Here is an 18,892-nt window from a genome sequence, read left to right as displayed (position 1 = left end):
TCACAATAGAGGAGAACTACCACATACAAAAAGCAATAATATAAGGAAAGAGAATCCTGAATGAAAATATAACACTGTGCAACAAAACTCTGTTTGGAACACTCAGTGAACTATACAAAGCCTCCTACCCAAATAAAACACAACACTCAAATCGTTTATAAAATTTTTTTTAAAAATTTGTTTTCTCGGTTCCATCCCCACCCCTCGTTCCAGCTCTCTCTCTCTTTCTCTCTTTCTCTCTCTCTCTCTCTCTCTCACACACACACACACACACACACACACACACACACACACACACACAAATTACATACATTCAGCCCTCTCCCAGCAGCCACACCACACCGGTTCTGACGAAAGATTCAAAATTAGCGCCTCAACAAATACAATACCAACGATGAACAAGTGAGTAGTGACAATAACATAACACCTCTCACTGAGAATAGGGTCAGAAGTGTCTGCTCAAATCACGTTTCGCCACGTTTTGTGTAAGTGCCTGTGACGTGAACTAGTGATCGAAAGTTTTGCGAAAACCTGTTTGGAAACAGTGCACTGAATATCTGTTGATCGAGACTCCAACCAGACACGCAAGAGGACGAAGAAATGTAAGTACAGAAACGCACGTAACCTCTACCCACGGAAAACTTCTGTACAAATACGCATTAATATTTTTCATGTCATGCTCTCAAAACAAAACAAAAACGACAAAAAAAACACAGAAACCGATGTATAATAATGCAGTTTATCTAGCGACTTAAGTTTAAGGTGAGTGTCTAAACAAAACAAAGCAAATTGCACATATTGTAATTCCTAAGCCTACAACTGTTAAATTGTTATAACATCTGATATTGTACTTTACAGTAATAAAAATTTGACCTACATACGATGACACATAGATAGGTGTTGAAACATGTCTGGGTAAATACAAAAAAAAAAAAAAAACTAATTGTGATTGCATAAGGCTGATTTTCAAAACAACAGGCGTCTATAAAAGTTTTCTTCATCACTGTCCTATCAAATGTAGCTTCACTCGAGCAGTCAAATGAATTTTCATATTTCTGAATAATCAGATTCACCAAAACATCGTGAAAGTGTCATTATCCTGTCCTACACCGTCTTCCGTTGGATGATGTTTGGTTTTGTTGGGCGCTCAACTGCGCGGTCATCAGCACCCACCTCCGATCGATAACGCCTTCTCAACTTTGACGTCACAACATTTAAAACGTTCGCCGGAGGAAAACATTACACATTTGGCCGCGCGGGATTAGCAGAGCGGTCTTAGGCGCTGCAGTCATGGACTGTGCGGCTCGTCCCGGCGGAGGTTCGAGTCCTCCCTCGGGCATGGGTGTGTGTGTTTGTCCTTAGGATAATTTAGGTTAAATAGTGTGTAAGCTTAGGGACTGATGACCTTAGCACTTAAGTCCCATAAGATTTCACACACATTTGAACATTACACATTTGGTGAAGAAGAGAGAACCAGTGACGTTACAGCCAGCGGCTACGGAACGGCGAGGACACTGCGACATGGCAATCGTTTACCGGTCGACAATGGCCTAGGAGAGGTCGATTCAAAGCTCGTGGGATTTTAATCATCTGACGCGGCTGGATGTCCGAGAAGATTTTATTAATTAATGGCTTCGTTCATTTTTTCTGTACATGTATGGCAGTACTGACACACGTATGCTAAACATGTCAACTACTTGCTGAGGTAATGGACTGGCTGGCGTGTTAACCCCCTATCCCCTTCCTCCAAGACTGTGAGCTTTGTTACGTACAAACCAAGCACAACAAATGTTTGAGTAAAAAATTGTCGTTTGAGCCGAGAGATGTTCCCTGTCAACAGTGACATAATATGCACGTCACACGTATCACTGGAAAACAAAAACGAGGGTTTAATTACGCTGTGGAGAGCTCCTGAGCTCGGATACGTGACCTTTCGAAGCGTGGGTCGCCGACAAGTGGCTGCAGTTCTTGGAAATCTCGCTTCCGAAACCACCCGTCTTCCCTCAAAACACACTCGTGCTGCCTCTAAACGACTGGGATTATCAGCGCCTCGTTGCCAGAGTGCAGATAACGGTCGCAGCGAGGCGCACCGCTGCAGTCGGTTCTCAAAGACACGGGTCGCCCTTCCTGCTACAAGTATTCTGCGCTGACGGAGTTGTGTTCTCCACACGACTAACGTCCGATATTTAATAATCTATGCGAACTTATTTAACAGACACAACTTGAAACACAGCAGCTAGAATTGATAGTAGGGATGAAAAAATATTTGGTAACACCGAAACATAACAAATTACCATGCCTATTAAAGTGTAGGAAACCCGATGGCACTCAAAACAACTTCCAGTCCTCTCGAAGGGGATAAATACAGATCCTGTATCGTTTTCAAGGGAATCTTATTCCACTCTTCCTGCAAAATAGTGGCGAGTTCAGGTATCGATTATGGAAGCGGACAGCGGACACGTACCCGTCTCTCCAAAGGAGACCACAAAGACTCAGTAACAGAGCAATCAGGTGACTGTGTTGGCCAAGGGATATCGACAATTTATCCTCGTGCTCACAAAACCAGTTCTGGACGATGAGAGTTCTACATCTACATTTATACTCCGCAAGCCACCCAACGGTGTGTGGCGGAGGACACTTTACGTGCCACTGTCATTACCTCCCTTTCCTGTTCCAGCCGCGTATGGCTGGCGGGAAGAACGACTGCCGGAAAGCCTCCGTGCGCGCTCGAATCTCTCTAATTTTACATTCGTGATCTCCTCGGGAGGTATAAGTAGGGGGAAGCAATATATTCGATGCCTCATCCAGAAACGCACCCTCTCGAAACCTGGACAGCAAGCTACACCGCGATGAAGAGCGCCTCTCTTGCAGAGTGTGCCACTTGAGTTTCCTAAAGATCTCCGTAACGCTATCACGGTTACCAAATAACCCTGTGATGAAACGCGCCGCTCTTCTTTGGATCTTCTCTATCTCCTCCGTCAACCCGACCTGGTACGGATCCCACACTGATGAGCAATACTGAAGTATAGGCCGAACGAGTGTTTTGTAAGCCACCTCCTTTGTTGATGGACTACATTTTCTAAGGACTCTATCAATGAATCTCAACCTGGTACCCGCCTTACCAACAATTAATTTTATATGATCATTCCACTTCAAATCGTTCCGCACGCATACTCCCAGATATTTTACAGAAGTAACTGCTACCAGTGTTTGTTCCGCTATCATATAATCATACAATAAAGGATCCTTCTTTCTATGTATTCGCAATACATTACATTTGTCTATGTTAAGGGTCAGTTGGCACTCCCTGCACCAAATGCCTATCCGCTGCAGATCTTCCTGCATTTCGCTGCAATTTTCTAATGCTGCAACTTCTCTGTATACTGCAGCGTCATCCGCGAAAAGCCGCATGGAACTTCCGATATTATCTACTAGGTCATTTATATATATTGTGAAAAGCAATGGTCCCATAACACTCCCCTGTGGCACGCCAGAGGTTACTTTAACGTCTGTAGACGTCTCTCCGTTGAGAACAACATGCTGTGTTCTGTTTGCTAAAAACTCTTCAATCCAGCCACACAGCTGGTCAGATATTCCGTAGGCTCTTACTTTGTTTATCAGGCGACACTGCGGAACTGTATCGAACGCCTTCCGGAAGTCAAGGAAAATGGCATCTACCTGGGAGCCTGTATCCGATATTTTCTCGGTCTCATGAACAAATAAAGCGAGTTGGGTCTCACACGATCGCTGTTTCCGGAATCCATGTTGATTCCTACAGATTAGATTCTGGGTTTACAGAAATGACATCGTACGCCAGCAAAAAACATGTTCTAAAATTCTACAACAGATTGATGTCAGAGATATAGGCCTATAGTTTTGCGCATCTGCTCGACGACCCTTCTTGAAAACTGGGACTACCTGTGCTCTTTTCCAATCATTTGGAACCTTCCGTTCCTCAAGAGACTTGCGGTATACGGCTGTTAGAAGGGGGGCCAGTTCTTTCGTGTACTCTGTGTAGAATCGAATTGGTATCCCGTCAGGTCCAGTGGACTTTCCTCTGTTGAGTGACTTCAGTTGCTTTTCTATTCTTTGGACACTTATTTCGATGTCAGCCATTTTTTCGTTCGTGCTAGGATTTAGAGAAGGAACTGCGGTGCGGTCTTCCTCTGTGAAACAGCTTTGGAAAAAGGTGTTTAGCATTTCAGCTTTACGCGTGTCATCCTCTGTTTCAATGGCATTATCATCCCAGAGTGTCTGGATATGCTGTTTCGATCCACTTACTGATTTAACGTAAGACCATAACTTCCTAGTATTTTCTGTTATGTGAACAGGACCCTTGTCAACACAGCATCGGTGGCCGAGCGGTTCTAGGCGCTTCAGTCCGGAACCACGCGGCTGCTACGGTCGCACGTTCAAATCCTTTCTCGGGCATGGACAGGGGTAATGTCCTTACGTTAGTTAGGTTTACGTAGTTCTAAGTCTAGGGGACTGATAACCTCAGATGTTAAGTCCCATAGTGCTTAAAGCCATTTGAACCGTTCAACACAGCATCACCATTGAGTAACAAACAAAGTACCAGGGAATGGACCTTACCAGACAAAATGGTGACAACCTTGCAGAGTAGCCATAGTGCCCATGGAATATCGCGATATAGTTGCCCAAATCGCCACCGAACACACACTATGTTTCACTCTTGTGTTGTAAACTCGGCCAGAAGTTGAAAACAGTACGAATAAAGATTCATCCGACCAAATGACATTCTTCCATCGCCTCATGGTCCAGGTCTCATGGGTTCGGCACTACGATTTCTTGTTAGGGCCACTTGCGTCGCTTATGACTTGTTTTGGAATTCCAACTCGACCTGCAATTTCCACCTTATGGGGCTCCCTGCGTGTAGTTTTGGTGCTGACTGGGTGCGCGATTGCGACATTCACTTCTGCAGAGACATTTGCATTTCTCTTCCTCTTATTTGCGTCACAATGTTCTTCAATGACCGTCTGTGACGATCACGCAACACACTCTTGCGTGTGCATTGTGACTTAGCTTCCCTTGTAGACGGTGTAAATTCTCGATGCAGAGCCTCTTGAAACAGCGAATACTTCTGCTGCCTTGGTCACGGGAGCAACCGTCATTCGAGCACCAACAATTTGCCCACATTCGAATTTACTTAGCCCCGACATAATGCACTCACAACTACACAGAGCACTGTTATGACCGCGACTGATATATGTAACATGCTGAGAACGGTCCACAGGTGCCTTTCGTGGTCAAACACAACAGCGCAACCCGCAGACTCGGCTGGCATTTGCACTGATTTTCAAGCGTGCACTTCTCGCGGAGTTTCCATACGTTTGTCCAACCACTGCAATAGCGTAGGCTTGCACGGCCAGAGACTACTTGAGTAAAGACCTTTTGTGTGTAAGACCACGCTATTACGGAACACTTAAAACAACTAAAAATCCAGCGTTTCGGTCATCTTTGCGGTAATTCTCTTCAGTGTGACTGAACCAGTCGCCTTGAAGAGTGTCGCTGTGAGGTCGATCGAAACTTACGTTTTATAGTTATTTCTAGTGTTCCGTAAAGGTGAGGCCTAACACGTAAGAGAATCTTATTCACATTCAAGCAAAACCCTTGTTTTCAGAAAATAGCAAGCAACCGCAATATTTTTTTTCCATTACGCAGTTGGTGAAAACAGTGACTACATTACAGTTGATATGATTAACAGCAGTAAGTCATTATTAGGTTCTAATATTCATTCCTCCTTGAACTTTTTCACAGTCATCAACGCAAGAATTCAGTGGAACACAATTCAAAGTGAACAATAGACATGAAACTTCTCACATTTTCCCGCAATCTATTCATGCTTGTTGATTTGGCTGTAGTATAGAAACATTGCTCTGGCGTACGTACACTATGTGATCAAAAGTATCCGGACACCCCCAAAAACATACGTTTTTCATATTAGGTGCATTGTGCTACAACCTACTGCCAGGTACTCCATATCAGCGACCATGGTGAGAGAGCAGAATGGGGCGCTCAGCGGAACTCACGGACTTCGAATGTGGTCAAGTGATTGGGCATCACTTGTGACATACGTCTGTACGCGAGATTTCCACACTCCTAATCATTCCTAGGTCCACTGTTTCCGATGTGATAGTGAAGTGGAAACGTGAAGGGACACGTACAGCACAAAATCGTACAGGCCGACCTCGTCTGTTCACTGACAGAGATCGCCAACAGTTGAAGAGGGTCGGAATTCCAAATTGCATCAAGATCCACTGCAAGTACTATTACAGTTAAGCAGGAGGTGAGAAAATATGGAATTCATGGTCGAGCGGCTGCTCGTAAGCCACACATCACACCGGTAAATGGCAAACAACGCCTCGCTTTGTGTAAGGAGCGTAAACACTGGATGATTGAACAGTGGAAAAACTTTGTGTGGAGTGACGAATCACGGTACACAATAGGTCGATCCGATGGCAGGGTGTGGGTATGGTGAATGCCCGGTGAACGTTATCTGCCATCGTGTGTAGTGCCAACAGTAAAATTCGTAGGCGGTGATGTTATGGTGTGGTGGTGTTTTTCATGGAGGGGGCTTGCACCCGTTGTTGTTTTGCATGCCACTATCACAGCACAGGTCTACATTAATGTTTTAGGCATCTTCTTGCTTCCCACTGTTGAAGAGCAATACGAGGATGGCGATGGCATCTTTCAACACGATCGAGCACTTGTTCATAACCGAGCGAGGTGACGCAGTGGTTAGCACACTGGATTCGCATTCGGGAGGACGACGGTTCAAACAGTCTCCGGCCATCCTGATTTAGGTTTTCCGTGATTTCCCTAAATCGTTTCAGGCAAATGCCGGGATGGTTCTTTTGAAAGGGCACGGCCGATTTCCTTCCCAATGCTTCCCTAACCCGAGCTTGCGCTCCGTCTCTAATGACCTCGTTGTCGACGGGACGTTAAACACTACCCACCACCACCACTTGTTCATAATGCACGGCCTGTGGCGGAGTGGTTACACGACAGTAACGGACTGGCCTGCACAGAGTTCTGACCCGAATCCTACAGAACACCTTTGGAATGTTTTGGAACGCCGATTTCGTGCCAGGCCTCACCGACCGGCATCGATACCTCTTCACAGCGCAGCACTCCGTGAAGAATGGGCTGCCATTCCCCAAGAAACTTTCCAGCACGTGATTGAACGTATGCGTGCGAGAGTGTCATCAAGGCTAAGGGTGGACCAACACTATACTGAATTCCAGCATTACCGATGGAGGGCGCCACGAACTTGTAAGTCTCTTTCAGGCAGGTGCCCCGATACTTTTGATCACATAAGTGTATGTGATACAGTGCATCAAACATCATGCAACAATTACATTTAATCAGAAGTTAAAGTCGCTTTTTGCATTTTCCACAGGCGTTTATCGATGACTCACGTCAACTTCTACGTTCATTTGTTTACCACTGTAAATGTGACACAAAGCTGAAGTGAAGAACAGTGTTCTTTTATAGAACAGTAATTCAGTGTCTTCTCTACAGTGTTTGTTTGGACGAGACTGGATTTATACACATTACACTAAAAAGAAAAGTTCTTAGAGTAAAGGGTAAGAGGCTAATAGGCGAAGCGCCCCACTTTTTATGAGAAGAGAGCTACCGCGAGGTTACGGTTCGAGCCTCACAGGTACACTACCATTCCACGTGTAATTGTTCTGACATTTGCTTCCAGTCATCTTACAAACCGGACGAGACATACATTAGAACGAGCACACTTAGAATTACCGAGCACACTTAGAATTACATGTCGGCTCCTTTGAGTACGAAGCTACGCGTAAGTACCGCATCAGCTTTCAACATAACTGCGCTAGCCTATGAGGCTGCAAATTTCCCCAGAGTAATGGGCAGACACAAAAATCTTTTATTATTTAACTATACGTTTAGTTTCGTCAGAATCAATTAGGCAGTCGCCATGTACCGTTCACATGGTGGCAAATGACAGGTATGTATCTAATTGACCGGACAGGATCTAACACACAAGCTTGTGTCATTTCGAAGGAGATAGATGAATCTTCCCGACGGCCAAGATCTTCTGGTAATAAGTGGATAGTGCTTTGCGATCATAAAGGGAAACATTTAGAAAAGAAAACAAACGCAACACTAATTAGGCCTACTAGAAGGCGTTCAGCAATATCCTTTTCGTTGTTGTACGTGCGCACTCCACAAGGAAGTTTTATTACCGTTTTGCAGGCGCTCACTTACCTACGCATCTTTTGCTTTATGTAACAGATAAAATTTTATGAAGGTATTACAATCGGGTACAGAAATGCCTGTCAGTGTGCCAGGACTCACTAAAGCAGACATTTTTGACCCTACTCGCAAGATAAGGAAGTAAGGAAAATTATGGTTTGACATCCCGTCGACACGATGTCATCAGAGACTAAGCAAAAGTTCGGATGGTGAAGGAAATGGACGTACCCTTTTCCAGAGAACTATCCTGACATTTGCCTTAGGCGATTTAGAAAAACCGAGGTCGGTGATCTGAACTGGCGTACTCCTGAATGCGAGTGCAGGGTCTTACGAATGTGCCACCCCGCTCGGTCATGTGCACAGGTAACGGATGAGAATCCAATATAATGCAATGTAAGCACGCGGTAAAGCATTTGACAGTGCGCATGCAAAATTCTTCTCTCGATAAGGAAGGCTGTTGTCTACAGTGAGGTTCATCGACTTTCAATGAGAACGGCTAAGAAAGCAAATTGTACTCAACAGAAACCCTAAAAGCACTGTTAATACACAGTATCAACTAAGACATATTACTACAACGCACTCTCCTGTATTGTTATGCCTTCTTTCCTGTGAGAAGTTCAATCCACAAAGACATCTGAGGAAATAGTGTGAAGTAGAATACGATTCATTCTTCGCTGGATCATTCTGCACACAAAGAAATTTAGGTGGAGCAAAACCTTGATATACGCCCGCCACCGATCCTTCCGTTGAATAGAACAATTACATTAATCGCAGATTTTTTCTCTTCCTTTATATGCCACTAATTATTCGGCGTTGCGTGGTTGCTTCTCTTCCCCAGCAGGCCTTTTTCTATTATTTTTATCCCTCTTTTACGCCGATTGTTATGACATGGGATGTCGACATTGTCGCCAGCGAGTCTTGCGATCCAGAAAACAATGAAACCGCCACTATTATCGGCTTATTTTGGTTATTTTTACGTCACTCCCCTCCTAACCGCATCCTCAGGATTGTGTTTATCAGTATTTTCTTCTGGACGGCAGATCATGCGGGTACCAAGTTTGGCTGAAAGCATCCCAAAGTTCTCACCCCTCCTCTAGATATTCTAGGTGTATGCTGCATCCAGAGCGACTTCCCATGACTGGCTGAAATTGCTCTACACGTTCTAGAGTTATGCTGCTAAATCTTATAACCCATCCCCTTCCACATAGCAGTTACACTCAGTTAGTAAGAACATCAAGTTTAGCTGAAACTGCTACAGGCGTTCTTCGGAGCTATGCTGAAAATCACACACACACACACACACACACACGTCAGCGCGCGCGCAGTTTCGATTACGCGATAAGTCACACAAATCTGAAGGCTGTAAATTCAACTAAATACTTAGGGATTACAATTATAAATATCCTAAATTGGAACGATCACATAGATAATATTGTGGGTAGAGCAAACCAAAGACTGCGATTCATTGGCAGAACACTTAGATGGTGCAACAGGTCTACTAAAGAGACTGCTTACACCACGCTTATCCGCCCTATTCTGGAGTATTGCTGTGCGGTGTGGGATCCGCATCAGGTGGGACTGACGGATGACATCGAAAAAGTACAAAGAAGGGCAGCTCGTTTCGTATTATCGCGAAATAGGTGAGATAGTGTCACAGACATGATATGTGAATTGGAGTGGCAATCATTTAAACAAAAGCGTTTTTCGTTGCGACGGGATCTTCTCATGAAATTTCAGTCATCAGTTTTCTCCTCCGATTACCCACCTACATAGGGAGAAATTATCATCACGATAAAATAAGAGAAATCAGCGCTCGCACAGAAAAATTTAAGTGCTCGTTTTTCTTGCGTGCCGTTCGAGATTGGAACGGTAGAGAGACAGCTTGAAGGTGGTTCATTGAACCCTCTTCCAGGCACTTTATTGTGAATAGCAGAGTAATCACATAGATGTAGATGTAGATGTGTACAAAGATTTGCGAGTTTATATTGTATAAACAGGAATTATTTTCTTCGTTAAATTATTATAATAATACACTCCTGGAAATTGAAATAAGAACACCGTGAATTCATTGTCCCAGGAAGGGGAAACTTTATTGACACATTCCTGGGGTCAGATACATCACATGATCACACTGACAGAACCACAGGCACAAAGACACAGGCAACAGTGTCGGCACTAGTACAGTGTATATCCACCTTTCGCAGCAATGCAGGCTGCTATTCTCCCATGGAGACGATCGTAGAGATGCTGGATGTAATCCTGTGGAACGGCTTGCCATGCCATTTCCACCTGGCGCCTCAGTTGGACCAGCGTTCGTGCTGGACGTGCAGACCGCGTGAGACGACGCTTCATCCAGTCCCAAACATGCTCAATGGGGGACAGATCCGGAGATCTTGCTGGCCAGGATAGTTGACTTACACCTTCTAGAGCACGTTGGGTGGCACGGGATACATGCGGACGTGCATTGTCCTGTTGGAACAGCAAGTTCCCTTGCCGGTCTAGGAATGGTAGAACGATGGGTTCGATGACGGTTTGGATGTACTGTGCACTATTCAGTGTCCCCTCGACGATCACCAGTGGTGTACGGCCAGTGTAGGAGATCGCTCCCCACACCATGATGCCGGGTGTTGGCCCTGTGTGCCTCGGTCGTATGCAGTCCTGATTGTGGCGCTCACCTGCACGGCGCCAAACACGCATACGACCATCATTGGCACCAAGGCAGAAGCGACTCTCATCGCTGAAGACGACACGTCTCCATTCGTCCCTCCATTCACGCCTGTCGCGACACCACTGGAGGCGGGCTGCACGATTTTGGGGTGTGAGCGGAAGACGGCCTAACGGTGTGCGGGACCGTAGCCCAGCTTCATGGAGACGGTTGCGAATGGTCCTCGCCGATACCCCAGGAGCAACAGTGTCCCTAATTTGCTGGGAAGTGGCGGTGCGGTCCTCTACGGCACTGCGTAGGATCCTACGGTCTTGGCGTGCATCCGTGCGTCGCTGCGGTCCGGTCCCAGGTCGACGGGCACGTGCACCTTCCGCCGACCACTGGCGACAACATCGATGTACTGTGGAGACCTCACGCCCCACGTGTTGAGCAATTCGGCGGTACGTCCACCCGGCCTCCCGCATGCCCACTATACGCCCTCGCTCAAAGTCCGTCAACTGCACATACGGTTCACGTCCACGCTGTCGCGGCATGCTACCAGTGTTAAAGACTGCGATGGAGCTCCGTATGCCACGGCAAACTGGCTGACACTGACGGCGGCGGTGCACAAATGCTGCGCAGCTAGCGCCATTCGACGGCCAACACCGCGGTTCCTGGTGTGTCCGCTGTGCCGTGCGTGTGATCATTGCTTGTACAGCCCTCTCGCAGTGTCCGGAGCAAGTATGGTGGGTCTGACACACCGGTGTCAATGTGTTCTTTTTTCCATTTCCAGAAGTGTATATTTATTACAGCCAAATAGCCACACAAGTTCAGAAAGTAGAAATAGAAATTTTACACACATTGTTCTGCACAATCACTTATTGACCGTGTCCTTTTAGTGCGGAGTTTTACATGGCAACATTCGCATATCTGGTTACGCAGTTACGCTGACACATTGTGTCTGGTTCAAGATATGTTGTATTGTTTCACATAAGGTAGTGGAAACCATGGGCTGCTATCCTAGTGTCTCATTTCGAAGTTTTCCTTTGTTCATGTTCGGTCAATGACTGCTCCTGTACCACATTTATTACAAGGAAATGATAAGCATAAATAAACAAATCAAGCCGTTCAGCGGAGTAACTGTGTTCATGAAGATGCACTCAGATCCTGTACCCATATTTTTCACATATCGTAAACTGACTTTTGTGTTTACATTGCATTTTAGACTTTTTTGTAATAATTAAATTCGCGTATTACTCAGTTTGACGGAAGTAGAGTGGTGAGTGCATCTGCACACAAGATTTGTCGGTGTTCAGTGTTGTTTAAACTTCTTTAATTCCTTGTCAACCTTCTGTTTCATCTCTTCTACAGCACCATGAGAGCACCTTTCAATTTTACAATTATATGGGAGAAGTGAGTGGTGTCACTAATGAAACGAAGAAAACCGCGCACGCACGCGCTCACATACCCACACACACACACACACACACACACACACACACACACACACACACACACACACACACAGAGAGAGAGAGAGAGAGAGAGAGAGAGAGAGAGAGGGAGAGAGAGAGAGAGTAGTCACTAGTTCGCGCAAATGAGTAAAAGCAATATAGAAAAGACGACCGCATCACACACAACAGTAAGAAAGATGTGCAAGTAGCATGGAAGCGACGAATTTCGCGTTGCAGCACCTTACTAGGTACTTCTCACGATAAAATAACGCAATTACTTAATTCCGTATAGTGTGACAGGGATCATAAGCCAGCGTCTGAGAGAAAACACGTAAATAATACCTAGCGAAGAGAACTGAAAACACTATAAGGCCAAATTAACTACTCGAATCTTCTTTCCTATCTTTCAGCCAAATGTTAGCGAAATCACAATTTCGTCAGAGGTGTCTGACGACTACAAGAAATAAAAGGAATCCGCTTTGGTCGACGTAAGGACTTTATAAGGACATCTAATACTCAGTAAAATACTTTATCATTTCTGAATGGGGAAAACTCACGAATGGGACGGAGCAAATTAAGATGTAGCATCCCCCTTTTCGACAGCCAGACACAATGACCGAAAGACCGCAACAATTGAACAAGCGTAGACTTGTGGTTTTTCTTATGTTCGTTTTTATTTTCTTGTGTCTCACAAAATACTTATCACAAGTGTGCAAAAATTAACTCTTGGCAGAAATACGCTGCTTGCAAACATCAACTAAGTGACTCGACATATATAGTATCTCTCAGTTGCACCCTCCACAGAGACTGAAATGCGAGTGGTGAGGGCATTGCATTACCTGCGAATTTCCCCGTAAACAGTCGGAGCTGCACCTGAAAAACAAGAAAATACATCGTGAATCAACATGTTAGTACACTGCCTTTCACTATGTTGAACACTAAGTGCAATGTTTCGTTACTGATCTGTGCGTACATGACGACTAAGCAGTGCAAAGTATCTAACGTACCTTGGGCCACGACGACGATAATGCTAACGTGTATCGTAGTTTGTAAACTAAGGTGTATTCCACAAGTAAAGAAAACCCGCGGACCTGCATAGTGTACCTTATCTGCGTTATGATCAAACGAACTACAGTTTACAAAATGGTTGAGCTCTTATTCGGATGCTCCAATCCTGAATTCCGTTGGTGTCCTCAAAATGCTTCGCTGTTTCCTCACAAGTACCACACGTACCACAAGTACCACACGTAATGTGCTTCTAAGAGATCTTCGACGGAATATCCACAACTACATATCTAAAGCAACGTAATACTTTTCATTTACGTCCGTACTCTGCAAACCACAGTGGAGTGACTGGGAGGAGGCTATTTCCCATTTTAGCACATATTTGGGTATCTTAACGTTCATTTCACGTTTGGAGTGCGGAAACAACGCTTCTCTGCGCACTGTAGTAAGTTTAATCTTGTCTTCGCGGCTGCTACGTGAGCAATACGTAGGAGGCTATTCTTAGGTTCTGCAATTCAAACCGGTCCTTGGCACGTCAGGCTTCCTCGGGATAGCTGGCGACTAAGTCCAGGTGCCTGCCAGATCAGGTTTGCAGCATTTCCGAAACGCTCTTCCACAATTAAAACCAATGACCATTCGTGCTGCCCCACCTTCTATTGTTCATTTAATTTTTCATGTTGAGTCATATACTTTGTCCTGTGCACGCTATCGTCATCAGAAAATTAAAATTATTCTTTTGTTTTGGTGTGTTAGCAACTGTAGTTCTAACATGGTATTTATTTACGACAGTCGGTGTTTTTGTTTTCAGGATTGATATTGTCATCTTATATTAGATAATTATACAGCCTAGGTATGAAATCTACAACGAATAATCGCAAGTTGATTAGAGTTTCTTTGCTCAGTTTTTGCTGTAAGGAAGTCACAGATTTCCTCGTTTGGATTATTGGCTCAACTATCTGTGCTACTTTGCAAATACCTGAACACCAGCGGAAATGTGACTCGAAGTTTTTCCTTAACTCATGGTACGCTGGTGAGGACACAACTTGGTCAACGGACATGACGTGTGAAGTGACTAGTTATCGATGCGCCATTTGATAGTCGCGTTCTTGGGAGTGTCACACCCTCTGACTTTGCACACCACTCGGAGATTCTTGCGTCTTTCTACCTATGATCATATAACGACCAATTAACCACTATAATAGCAGCGTGTAAAAAGGGAAAATTCCGCGCTCTGACCCAGAGGGTATAATAGGTCCCGATTGACTGCCATGTCGTCCTCTACCAATGGCGCACCGGATGCGGTTTGAACGGCCATGTTGTCAGCATACCGATCTTCCTGTCGTTGTGTTTCTTGACCTTGGAAGCGCTACTAATCGGTTAGGCAACTCCTAAGTTGGTCTCACGAGGTTGTGTGCACCACGTACCAGTCGTCCCACCCAGGAAAAGTACCTGGCAGTACCGGGACTCGAACCCGGGTCCTTTGCATAACAGTCGTCCGCACTGACCGCTCAGCAACAGAGGCGGACAATAGCACCAAACAAAATAATTTCACCAACATCGGCATATTTGCAACTTTCTCGTCTTCTCCATCCCTGAAGAAGTAATGAAGTGTTAGACGATGAATGATCGTAAACTTCACACTAACAAGAATGGAAGTATTTTATACTTTTAACTTACCTTTATACCTATATTCTTATTTCTGTTAGCAAAGCAATGCAATGATTTTCAAACTATCGAGCCTCACAATTGCTGTACAACGAGTATTCGTATACCGTTTACGAATAGCAAAAATTATATAGTTTATTTTAATTTCCTCATTATTGAGAAGACTTTTATTTTTGACACTGTTCCCTTCTTTGAGTCATCAGTCTTCTAAGTGGTTTGATTCGGAGCGTCACGAATTCCTCTTTTGTGCCAACCTCTTCATCTCAGAGCAGCATTTACATTATATGTCCTCAATTATTTGCTGGATATACTACAAACTCTGTCTTCCCCTGCAGTTTTTACCCTCTATATATTCTCTAGTATCATGAAAGTTAGTCCCTAATAAATTAGCACATGTCCACCATCATGTCCCTTTTTTTTAGAATTTCCCACGTGTTCGTACCATAGTATGCTCTAACTCTCAACAAATAATATTGTTTTTTATATTGCCGTTCGCAAACGTATGTTGCAATTGTTTTTAGACGCAACAGGATACTGAAAAACATAACGGTCACATCAACAATACATGTAGTTCAGATGTCAACATCGAGAACTCACGCATGCCAGCAAGAGAAATGGAAAAAACGGCAATCTGCTAGAGTGAGAATTAGGAACATGCAATGTTGACAAATCATGGACGCTGATTCCAATTTCAGCATCAACGGCTGAACATCGATGGCCGATGATAATCAACCCCAAATCATCGATGTTTTGACATTGATGTTCAATGATGAATCCGTATAATGGTTAAAAATCACCAAACCGATACATCTAATATCATACTTATACTTAAATACGGAAATAATGAACATGATACGAGTATATCCACAACATTTCGTCTGGAAGCTATAAAAATAACATTTTTTGATACGGTTTCCCTCCAGTCCGTTACTTTGTTGACAGAGTGCATATTCTAATTTTGGGAAGAGTCTTTCGGATGCTATCCGGCTTCAAAGCTCAAATATTTAAATGTAGTTTTTGTAGCTTTGGGTAGATAGTACCGATGGTGTGATTCCATACTTATAATGAGTCTTGTTTATCTAGAGGGCGATCTTTCAGATAATAACTGAATTTTGTTGGTAGATCAGTTTCTGTCCCAGATTGCAATTTGTAGTTTTCTTGGGCTATTTTACAATGTCCACTCCGTAATTCTGGTTTCTCTGTTTTCCTGTAATGTTTCTGCATGTGGTCACCGCGGTCACTGACTGCCATTTCAACGGCTGTAGCCAAAGCCTTGATGGTTTACTCTTCGAACATGCTAAAGCACCTTGCCGCGTATGTTTTAAAATCTATGATCGAGCAACATTGATATACCACATATGGTGGTGTTTTCAATTGGTAGTAACCGTGCAAAATGTAAACATAATATTTTCTAACAAATCGATTTTTTTTCTGGATTGAGGGCGAGGTGTGGTTCCGAATGTGAACACCTGTGGCACGAACTAGACAGAGAGAAAAAATACAGGGTGAGTCTAAATGCTTCCGACAGAGGTTCATGGGTTAAACAAGGATGTATGCTTAGTGTCGTGATATCAGGAACCTTCGGTTCCCAGTGGCTCGTCACAGAATAATTTGTTCTGTTTGTTATACCAACTATCTTTGCACTGATAATTGTAATACCCGCACACCAAGTGCACCCTGTGTGACGAATCAGCACGAGAACATCGTTAGCCTCGTTTGCTGGATACAGAAAATTTCCCCTATCCCCCTCCTCCCCCGGTCATGTTTGACGAGTGACAAGGGTGTTGCACTGGTGTCGTTATGAGGCACGTTCAGAAAAAGATTTATTTACGTTGCGAAAGAAGTAGGTTGTCTTTTCTTTTTTTCCCAAAACATCGGAGGTCGACATTTTTTCTTTGACATCGATGAAATGATGTTTCAAAAATTACAGTATCGATACTGAATCATGGATGTTTAAACTATAAACATCAATATTTTGTACAAATCAATTAGTCATGGAGTATGTCTAGTGCGAATACCGTCTGCTATGCTTTCGTGGGGCTGGTTTCTATCAACGCTAAACTATAAGAAATTTCCAGATTATTTAATAGACTCTTCTGCAATAATGGTCTGCTCTGTTATACAGCGTGTGTTTGGTATAAGTGCAGATACTTCGATGACTCAGGACGGTGTATTGAACAACATTACATTAGCACTTATATCATTTTTAGACAAATAATTATAGCTATTATAAGTCGTATGTTTGTAGGTTGGTTAGTACCTCCAAGTACATATGGCAAGGGCAAGCCATTAATGCTCATTTTTTCCCTGGGCAGCAAGGCAGGTGTTGCAGTGTGGACGCAAAACCGATAGTCTATACTGACAGGCGTAGTCCGCTTAGTGGTGCAGTTAGGACTATGCGTAAAACATCAGGTCGTTTGTGACGTGTTTGTAAGTACTGTTCGACGCAGAGAAAAACAACCAACATAGTGACGTTGAACTGTGTACATATTGAGATACCACGTAAAAAAATACCTGCACTTATACCCGTTACATCTACACTCCTGGAAATGGAAAAAAGAACACATTGACACCGGTGTGTCAGACCCACCATACTTGCTCCGGACACTGCAAGAGGGCTGTACAAGCAATGATCACACGCACGGCACAGCGGACACACCAGGAACCGCGGTGTTGGCCGTCGAATGGCGCTAGCTGCGCAGCATTTGTGCACCGCCGCCGTCAGTGTCAGCCAGTTTGCCGTGGCATACGGAGCTCCATCGCAGTCTTTAACACTGGTAGCATGCCGCGACAGCGTGGACGTGAACCGTATGTGCAGTTGACGGACTTTGAGCGAGGGCGTATAGTGGGCATGCGGGAGGCCGGGTGGACGTACCGCCGAATTGCTCAACACGTGGGGCGTGAGGTCTCCACAGTACATCGATGTTGTCGCCAGTGGTCGGCGGAAGGTGCACGTGCCCGTCGACCTGAGACCGGACCGCAGCGACGCACGGATGCACGCAAAGACCGTAGGATCCTACGCAGTGCCGTAGAGGACCGCACCGCCACTTCCCAGCAAATTAGGGACACTGTTGCTCCTGGGGTATCGGCGAGGACCATTCGCAACCGTCTCCATGAAGCTGGGCTACGGTCCCGCACACCGTTAGGCCGTCTTCCGCTCACACCCCAACATCGTGCAGCCCGCCTCCAGTGGTGTCGCGACAGGCGTGAATGGAGGGACGAATGCAGACGTGTCGTCTTCAGCGATGAGAGTCGCTTCTGCCTTGGTGCCAATGATGGTCGTATGTGTGTTTGGCGCCGTGCAGGTGAGCGCCACAATCAGGACTGCATACGACCGAGGCACACAGGGCCAACACCCGGCATCATGGTGTGGGGAGCGATCTCCTACACTGGCCGTACACCACTGGTGATCGTCGAGGGGACACTGAATAGTGCACGGTACATCCAAACCGTCATCGAACCCATCGTTCTACCATTCCTAGACCGGCAAGGGAACTTGCTGTTCCAACAGGACAATGCACGTCCGCATGTATCCCGTGCCACCCAACGTGCTCTAGAAGGTGTAAGTCAACTACCCTGGCCAGCAAGATCTCCGGATCTGTTCCCCATTGAGCATGTTTGGGACTGGATGAAGCGTCGTCTCACGCGGTCTGCACGTCCATCACGAACGCTGGTCCAACTGAGGCGCCAGGTGGAAATGGCATGGCAAGCCGTTCCACAGGACTACATCCAGCATCTCTACGATCGTCTCCATGGGAGAATAGCAGCCTGCATTGCTGCGAAAGGTGGATATACACTGTACTAGTGCCGACATTGTGCATGCTCTGTTGCCTGTGTCTATGTGCCTGTGGGTCTGTCAGTGTGATCATGTGATGTA

General features: G+C 45.1%; 1 long non-coding RNA gene across 1 annotated transcript in view; it reads right to left on the bottom strand.

The window, feature by feature from the left end:
• The window catches only part of LOC126473442 (uncharacterized), a 616,212-nt gene that overhangs the window by 383,848 nt on the left and 213,472 nt on the right, over window positions 1-18,892 (bottom strand). The window contains exon 2 of the long non-coding RNA XR_007586464.1: window positions 13,185-13,218. This is a non-coding gene — a long non-coding RNA (uncharacterized LOC126473442). The remainder of the gene's footprint in view (window positions 1-13,184; window positions 13,219-18,892) is intronic.

Source organism: Schistocerca serialis, chromosome 1 (assembly GCF_023864345.2).
Source record: "Schistocerca serialis cubense isolate TAMUIC-IGC-003099 chromosome 1, iqSchSeri2.2, whole genome shotgun sequence".
Taxonomy (NCBI): domain Eukaryota; kingdom Metazoa; phylum Arthropoda; class Insecta; order Orthoptera; family Acrididae; genus Schistocerca; species Schistocerca serialis.
The sequence above is the reverse complement of the archived record's forward strand: the minus strand, read 5'-3'. Positions and strand labels throughout refer to the sequence as shown.